Source organism: Astatotilapia calliptera, chromosome 6 (assembly GCF_964374335.1).
Source record: "Astatotilapia calliptera chromosome 6, fAstCal68.1, whole genome shotgun sequence".
NCBI classification, from domain to species: Eukaryota; Metazoa; Chordata; class Actinopteri; order Cichliformes; family Cichlidae; genus Astatotilapia; species Astatotilapia calliptera.
This window is the reverse complement of record NC_137427.1, coordinates 34058229-34067468: the sequence shown is the minus strand read 5'-3', so window position 1 is coordinate 34067468 and position 9240 is coordinate 34058229. Positions and strand designations below refer to the sequence as shown.

The 9240-nt window shown below is 40.9% G+C and overlaps 1 long non-coding RNA gene across 1 annotated transcript; it reads right to left on the bottom strand.

Annotated features, from left to right (window-relative positions):
• Positions 1-6207: 6207 nt before the first annotated feature.
• LOC145429551 (uncharacterized) lies at positions 6208-7781 on the bottom strand. Its single transcript, XR_013909794.1, has 2 exons — positions 6506-7781; positions 6208-6412 (listed from the first exon to the last, which is right to left on the bottom strand). It is a non-coding gene; the product is annotated as an uncharacterized LOC145429551 (long non-coding RNA).
• Positions 7782-9240: the final 1459 nt, after the last annotated feature.

Below are 9240 nucleotides of genomic sequence, written 5' to 3'. Positions count from 1 at the left end.
GTTAGGACAACATTAAAGACTTTGTTCAGGTAATTGCATTTGGATCACCTAAATCATGCCTGGACTGACAAACAAATCATCCTTATAGATGTTACAACATGCCAAGCTTCTGTTGTTGAATGCAGCAACCAGCAATGACACTGGACTGTCATTCCTACCGGAGAATTGTAGTCTGATTGCATTACCAGAAAGTAACCATTTCAAACATTGAGGACAGCTATAGTACTAGTACCTTGGAATCACACAGGCAAATGGCAACCATGAAGAGGCCGCTTGGCAAGCTGCAACCACCAAACACCTGCAGAGAGTAAGGTGACTTCTGAGGAGTCAGCCAAATGGGGAGGACAAGATCCAGGGCAACATCTACACCCTGCTGTTCGTCAGATACCCTGCTGGGACAAGAAGTTGGCCAAAGGAAGCAATAAAGCCACTGACCTTATCATGCATAGAGGGTTTCAAAGCAACAAACAGCCAAGTTTATAAGGGTGCAGGCTGACTGAGACTAACTGAAACAACAACAAAGCAGTTCGGTCAATATTAAGATATTTTATTCCCATACCATTTATACTTCAGGATTAAGCCAAATACAAAAAAATAAAAATACAAAATAATTTGTTCCTCCTGTCCGTGTTGTGCACATAGCAGCAGGGCGTCTGTTCCTTTATCTTTCACAGAGATGATTCATTCAAATACATCTTTCATGTCAGTTTTAAGATTTCATATTAATATCATTGTGCTGTCCTCGCCCTGAGTCTCTTAGATTCACCAGCTAGACAGCGAGATAACGATGCTCCAATAACCAGACTTATTTTCCTTTTTGCGCTGATTTATTGAAGAATGGCCTCTGACCATTGCCTTCTCTTTGACCATCGTAAAACTGAAAGTACAAAATACTGTATTAGCTAACTAACATTGTAAACTAGCTTGTTACCCTCTTACTGCAAGCTAACAAGATAAAACTTTCAAATGTACAAATTATCGTACCATTTTTACACAAAACAAAAGATAATAATTATTTTATCGACACTCATACTTACAGACATATCTTGTCCAAGGCAACAACATTTTAAGGTCCGTATCAGCTTAGAACGATAACATTACGGTATCACTTTCCGCCATCTTTTATTTCTTCTTCACGTTCTCATTTTTTCCTTTCCCAAAGTAACCGAACCCAAAGTAGCCACTAGAGGGAGCTCTAGGGCAGCTTACAACTATAATATCCGATTTAAGTTACAAAAGGCAGAACACTCCCCGCCTGGTACAATATAATTGTGCCACTAGAAGAAACTTCTCTAATAAACATTTTGAACAGTTTAGGGCTATTTCAAACACTTATTTATCACTTGATAAAAGCAAAACCATATCAGCGATGGGTCTCAAAAACACTTTTTCATTTCCATCTTTCACAGTCTTTACTTCTGCTTTTCGAACCTTATTGTCCTTGCTCTCAAATGTTCTTACAACTTTTCCCATGGACCAGTCATTTCTGTGTGCGAGAGCATCTTTCAATAGCACAACATCACCAACTTTTATGTTTGTTTTATCATCAGTCCATTTTCTCCTTGGCTGTAGTGTTGAAAGATATTCACTTTTCCACTGTTTCCAAAAAGAGTCTGCCAAACACTGTACTTGCTTCCATTGCTTTGAGTAGAGGTCTGGCGGTCCAAAGCTTCCTGTTGGTGCAGATAATGCATTGACCTTTTGTGTAAGGAGCATTGCTGGAGTGAGAAGGTTTGGTTTGTCTGGATCTGTTGAGACTGGTACAAGTGGTCTTGCATTCATTATTGCCATTACTTCTGCCATGAATGTACTTAACACTTCATGCGTTAGTTGGACATGTACGGCTTTCAACAGAACGTGCCCGCAGGCTCTGCCGGCAGCCGGCTGTGCCAGAGAGGACCGAGCCTCAGGCCCAGAGGCCAGAGGCCTGAGAGCATCCCACCCCCCGGAAGGGGCCCAGCCGAGCCACAGGCGCCAGGCCCCGCCAATCAGCCACCAAGAGTGAGGCGGTACATATATGAGCACCCAGCCCCAGACACCAAGAGCCACCAACACACCAATGTCTGAGGGCATCAGTCACCGGCATGGAGTGTGGTGAGGGGAGATAAGTCTCTATACCCCGGAGAGCCTGAGATGTTCCCGGAGGGGTGGAGTCTAAGACCCAACCTGACATATAGACACAGATGAACAGGCGCACGCAGACACAAACGTGCCTTTCCACCCCCATATACACAAACAAATACTCGGCGTTCACCTGACGTGGAGACAGACACAAATAGAAAATGTACACACATTCACACTCCCCAAACATACTCTATATCCCAGGTCCCGGTACCCTGCCCCCAGAGGGGCAAACCGTACCTAGACCCAGGAGATGTAACCCTTCTCTCAAGCAGACCGCCTCGTTGCAGTAGAAGGGAATTTTGCAAGCCCTGTATAGGGTGAATCTCAGTGTCTGAAATGTCACTCAGCAGTGAGCTGCTGACTCGGAGATAATCCAGGCAAGAGTAGGAGTGATGGACATGTGAAAAGAAAGTATATTCAATACTGTTGGGGTGAAGGGAGCGCCATGCATCGCAAGACCAAGGTTGCTTATATACTGTTTGATTATATTTGTGGATTGCCAATTGCACTGAGTTCCTGCTGTATTGAGCCTATCGATTTCTTCATTTAACCCCAGGTTAAGGTCGGCCCCAAGAACAAGTGTGCAATCTAGGTGTTGAGAGAGTGCACTAAAAAATCTGTGGAAGAATGAGGGGTCATCAACATTTGAACCATATACACTTACAATACATAGCTTTTGATTAAATATAGATAGTTTAAGGATTAGGAATCTGCCCTCGGGATCTATAACTGTATCAAATGTTGTGAAATTAATATTTTTCTGTATTAAAATGGCTACTCCTTTTTGTCTAGAATTATAACAGGCTGAAAACACATTAGGAAACTCAGGTGTTTTAAGTTCATTCAAACCTGTGACAGGCCAGTGAGTCTCTTGTAATAAAACAATGTCTGCCTGTAGGTTTTTAAGTTGGTTAAATATTTTTAACCTTTTTTCTTGGAAACATTCAAATTAAGGCATTGACGGAGAGTGACGGTGATGTTATACTGAAGTAGCAAACTGATATTACATAGTTAAGCAAAAGTTAATACATGAGAGTGTGAGCGAAGAGAATAGTGTATCGGATTCTTATCTGGTGTGCGGTCAATACAGCCATGGAGTGATGCCGGGGTCGCGGTAGAGCTGTCCCTCCACGTAGAGCTACGGCGGATTGGGAACAGGACCTTGCGTCGTTCCAGGATCTCTCTGGGGAACTGGTCATTCACGCTGAAATCCGTTCCTTTCAGCTCTCTGCCGCGACACTTCACCTTCTCCTTCTGCTTGAAGTGGCCGAATTTGGCCACAATAGGCCGTGGTCTCCCACTTCCTGTCTTCGGAGCCCCAATGCGATGCACCCTTTCAAACCCTATGTTTTTCACCGTGTCCTCCGGCAGCTTCAGGTGGGTTTTAATGAAGCTTCTCACGGTGGTTTCCGGGTCCTCTCTGGCAGACTCTGGAATACCAGAAAACACAAGATTATCTCTCATGCTACAGGCTTGTCGATTGATAACGGTCTCTTTTATTTATTTTTTTATTTTCTATGTTTTTTAAACTGGAAGGAAATACAGGGTCTTTGCCTGGTGGTGTTTTCCACAGCAAGTGTTTCCACCTGCTGCTGGCTGAACTCCAGGGATTCTTTCAGATATTTAAATTCCCGGTGTAAGATCTCCACCAGGGACAGCCTCGCATCAAAACTGGACAATCGCTAATCGATTGACTCCAGAATGTCCACACTGTCTTTGCCGGCAGGTGATGTTGTGCCAGGGCAGTCTGCCAGGTGACATCTTTTAGATGACGGCATCTCAACTTGGGCCGGGGAAGACTGGCTCTGGGCCTTCTTCATTACTACACTCAGAAAAATAAAGGTGCCAACTGGAACCAAAAGTGGTTCTTTAGACTGATGCCATAGAAGAACCTTTTTTGGTGCCACAAAGAACCTTTCAAACAATGGTTCTTTAAAACTATTTCTTTCAGTGGTTCATTGAAGAACCATTAAAGGTGCCCCATAGAACCATCAAGAAATGGGTCCTTCAAATGGCTCTTTAAAAAACATTTTAAAGAACCTTTTTTTTCAAAATGGTTCTTTAAAAGAAAAAGGGTCAATTATAAAGAAGAGAGAAAAGTGAAACCCTCCTCAGAAGGTCTGACTCGCATACCTGCAGTCGACCTGTGATGGACGTCATCCCAGCGGCGGCCGCACTACTTCGCTGTTGCCAGCAGCTGAGTCTGCAGGGTGCCCTGGAAGAGCAGAGTTAATGTTCGACTCCTCCTGGTCAGGCTCTCCAGCTGGATGAGCCGAGGTTTCCCCTCTCGCCGCCGCCTCTGAACACACAAACACAAATTGCATGTGAAGCAGGACGTGCAGATTTTTTTGCTATTCTTTTCTAAATCCAGGCTTGATCACGTGGAGGTATTTGGAAAACTTTTTTGGTCAGCGGACGACTGTTGTCTCGCAGAAAGTCAAATCAAACATATGCGATACACAATCATTTCACAAGAGCACATTATAAAAAACAAGTCCAGTTCTTGCCTGATTTCAACTGAATCCTGTATCAAAACATGGTAAAACGAGTGTTTGCAGCAAATGTGAGTGTCGCGGCCTTTTACGTTCCAAACACCAAAAAAGTCCAAGAAAAGGCCGTGGGTGGCAATGGGAGGTTTGTTTTAGAACGCACTTCTGACTCCATTGTTTAAAAATCATATGCCATTTATTTCGTGGAACATTATAAACAGAAATCAGCAAAATAACTTCTTAAAACTTAAAATTAAACGAAAGTTAACTTAATTTGCTTTAACAACTTCAAAAGTGGTCAAAAAATCATTTTCTAACCCTCCCGTCTTCCTATCTGACATTTGGCAAACAAAAAACCTCTTTACCACACCCATCCAGGGTGCTCTTAATCTCTTGATTAATGGGAGGGTCCATAAGCTAATAAACCAATCACTTTCCAAAAGCTTCTCCAATAAAATTAATTACAAATTTACATAACAAAACCAGGTCAGTATATTCTTACACCTTTAAAGAAAAAACAAAAAATGAATACAAATTGCATTTTATAAACATTCAACAAAAATGGCCACAACATTCTGGCCCCTAATTCCTGTGTAACATGAATTATATCTGTCTAAGTGGCCATCACAAAATGCAATACCAATAATTTTCTTCAGTAGTCCATCCGTATAAGTCTTCTTAAAAACCAAACAAAAGGAAAGGTCAATGTTCTATGATTTCAAGTCTCTGTTGTTCATGTGTTTGCTTTGTGTGTATTCAAAAAAGGTGTATGTTGTATAATGGAGTGTAGAGCAAAGTGAGTGTCAGTGTAAATGTAGAGCCAGAGGTTCCAGAACTTGGCTCAGTTGGAGGCAAACATTCATTGTTTCCTCTAGATGGCCTCCACCAGGAGACATATTTTGTTGATTGGCCTCTCCAGCTCATTTGTTCGTGTCTTAACTCTAACACGGCGAACTACTCCGTGTGCATCGGCCATGGTTTCAGTGATGCGGCCAATGGGCCAAGAATTTCTTGGTGCAGCTCCATCACCAATGCAAAAGTTGGAAAAGGAAAAACTCAAAAAAAAGGAAAAACTCAATGCATCATGGGAATCCCCCGGCAGCCTATGTCTATTGCAGCATAACTAAGGGAGGATTCAGGGTCACCTGGTCCAGCCCTAACTATATGCTTTAGCAAAAAGGAAAGTTTTAAGCCTAATCTTAAAAGTAGAGATAGTGTCTGTCTCCCGAATCCAAACTGGAAGCTGGTTCCACAGAAGAGGGGGCTGAAAACTGAAGGCTCTCCCTCCCATTCTACTTTTAAATACTCTAGGAACAACAAGTAGGCCTGCAGAGCGAGAGCGAAGTGCTCTAATAGGGTGATATGGTACTACAAGGTCATTGAGATAAGATGGGGCCTGATTATTTAAGACCTTGTATGTGAGGAGCAGGATTTTGAATTCAATTCTGGATTTAACAGGAAGCCAATGAAGGGAAGCCAAAACAGGAGAAATATGCTCTCTCTTTCTAGTCCCTGTCAGGACTCTTGCTGCAGCATTTTGGATTAGCTGAAGGCTTTTCAGTGAGTTTTTTGGACACAACACACAGCACACAAGTTTCATGTAGAGATGATTGTTTATTCTGAATGTTATTTTCCTTCAGTTATTTTCCATTACTTCATGGATTAATTTTCTGGTTTATCCAGTTCATGTAAGGACAGACATTCACAGTAACAGCTGGTCCAGTACAGGCACGTTTATAACCGCTACTGATTACCCCATAAATCATGTTGTTGTAAATCACTCCACCACCAGAATCACCCTGAGAGAGAAAAATATAATTTGTGTTTAAGTTTCTTCCAAAAGATCTAAAACATACACAGATGATATACAGTAATGTTAGCAGTCAACTTACCTCACGTGTATCTACATTAGGTTCTTTCAGACACAGCCTGTTGTTATACGGCACATGTGCATCACATTGAGAGTTTCTGGTAGGTCCACAGTCAACAACATGCATGTCTGCACACTTTAGATGAGGTGGTTGGCCAGTGACTAGAGAAAAAAAAAAAAGAAAAGAACAAAAGTCATTCATAACCTTTCAAAAGCTAAAATCTTAAGGAAAATGATATTTTCCTTTATTTCTACAAACAATTCAAATATTTTTCAAGCAAAATGTTTTCTTAAAAAAAAACTGCATCTAAAAAGGTGGGAACCTGGCATATAATATATACACTGTAAAAAAAAAAAGAGACAAAAAAACAACAACTTTTTTTTCATACAAAATTAAATATAACTATAATAACACACAAAGCAAAATCAGATTTTAAAATAAACTGACCTAATCAAGAAAATTATTCTTACTTTCATTGTTGTTCTTATCTACCTGGTAATTCCCAAAGCCTGCCACCTGAACGACGTCATTTCTAGAAACAGAAAAAATTGTCACAAATTAATTCCACATCCACCCGTGTCTTGTGAACACAGAATAAAATAATAAATCATAATGATGTACACTGCATGCTGGGGATTTCCAGTCCAGCTACAGCTACTAACTCTGAGTAACTGAGGGTTCAGATATCACACATCACTGTCTGCCACACGTGTTTCATTGTCATTCACTGCGTGTCATGGATGTAACTCCTAAAATCAAAACAAGGAATCTTAACTCTTGATCCAGGCTCAGTGATATTATCGTTGATGTCAGTCAGGTGGAGATGCAGGTATAATGTCAGTCATGGGTTTGAAACTTCACAAGTATGATGTCATCCTGTTGATGGACTACTGCCCTGATCTGCATGATAACCATCTTCTCCTGCTGCATTAACTTGTTTGAACCTTTCTAAATCCCGTTCTGAAAACCGTTCCATGGTTGGATACATTTTTTGCTTCACTGAGCCTCGTGTTATCAGTTAGAGCAACAAACACTGTAAGTGGCTTTCATGGTTTCATTTATAATATTATATCAAATTATATTTTCTTATTACCCTGCTTATTAGTTGTGGGTAATGGATTCCATGACTTCCCTACAAGATGATCTTATATACAATCTCAAAGCTTATTCACTGTTTTTTAAATTCACATTTGTTAAAGGACACCTCTATGAAGACAGATTAGAAGTTCAATATGTTGTATGATTTTCACTTTAGTCAAGCAGCCTTAAAAGGAATCACATTTCTTTCAGTAATGACTTATTTACCCGTTACTCTCATAATGCACTGTGTGACAGGCAGATCCAATATCCAGGACTAAACTCAAAAGCAGCTTTAAATATAGAGTACTTGGCAATGCTAGCTCGGCTATTGCAACAGACAAACAGGACACAGCCAGAAAGAGATCCAGACAAACAAAAGTACAAAACAAAGGACTTAAATGCACACAAAGTAATCAGGCAGATGGGACACATGAGGTAACACACGTGAACTCAATCAGGCAAACAACAGGGGGAGCAAAACTGAACACAACACACACTGAGACTACCAAAATAAGAAGGGAAACAGAGCCAGAGGTTAAACTCCAGACATACAAACCTGGGAAGGACAAAAACCTGCTGCCTGTTACAAACAGACTACACAGTACAGAGTTATTCTTTAGAGGGAATGAATGAAAATGATAATCATTTATTTTAAACTGGTATTAGTATGTTTATTATTACTATATTATATTATTTTTCTTAAATGGTCCTATTTTATATTCATTCATGTTTCATATTCCACTTGCTGAATGAAATTCACTGTCTAAAAGACACAGAAATACTATTTTTAATGTTGTTAATGATGTTAATGTGTACAGTATAACGTGTCACGGTTCTGGGTCATTTTGACCCAGCATTTTCAGTTTGTTATATTTTTATGTATTATGGTTTTTATGTCTTCTGATTGTCTTGTTTTAATTCCATGTTTCAGTTTATTCTGGTTTAGGGTTTTGTTCTTAGGTTTTATGTCTTGTGCCCTCGTACTTTGTGTAGGTTTAGTTCAGTGTCAAATCTGCGCCTTTGTGGATTGTTACCTGTTTTACTTTGGAGGTCCATGTCTTATGTCAGTGTATTCAGTTTTGCTTCCCCCTGTCTCGTTACTAGGGGTGGGTATCGAAAACCGGTTCTTGTTGAGAACCGGTTCCCACTGTTTCAATTCCTTGGAATTGTTTGCCATTTTTGCAAACGATTCCCTTATCGATTCCAGTCGCCCTGAATGACGTCACCACGTTGCGGAGCGTCATTTACCTGGCAGGAAACATGGCGGCTCAAACGCTCAAAAGTTTGGTTATACTTTACGAGAACGGATGACAACGGGGCAACTTGCAAAGTAGACATTTCATTTAAGGGAGGAAACACTACGAATATGCAAAAGCATTTGCTCACAAAACACACGATAACGTTAAATGAATGTCGCTTCTTTAATTCCGCTCCGGACTCGTGAATCTCAACCCAGCAGCAGCGGTAACGTTTGCACGTCCTCTCCCGTTAATGCGGCAGGTAAATAATCAACTAACAGCACATATTATGTTAGCGCGATCGGCCTTATTACAAAACCTGCCATTACTGTGCATTTAGGTGACCATGATGAGAGAGACAGACAGAGTCTGGCTCAGATGCTGGCAGTTCTCGCTGAAGTCTACCGGTAGCGTCTCCTTTCAGGCCAGGATAGACGA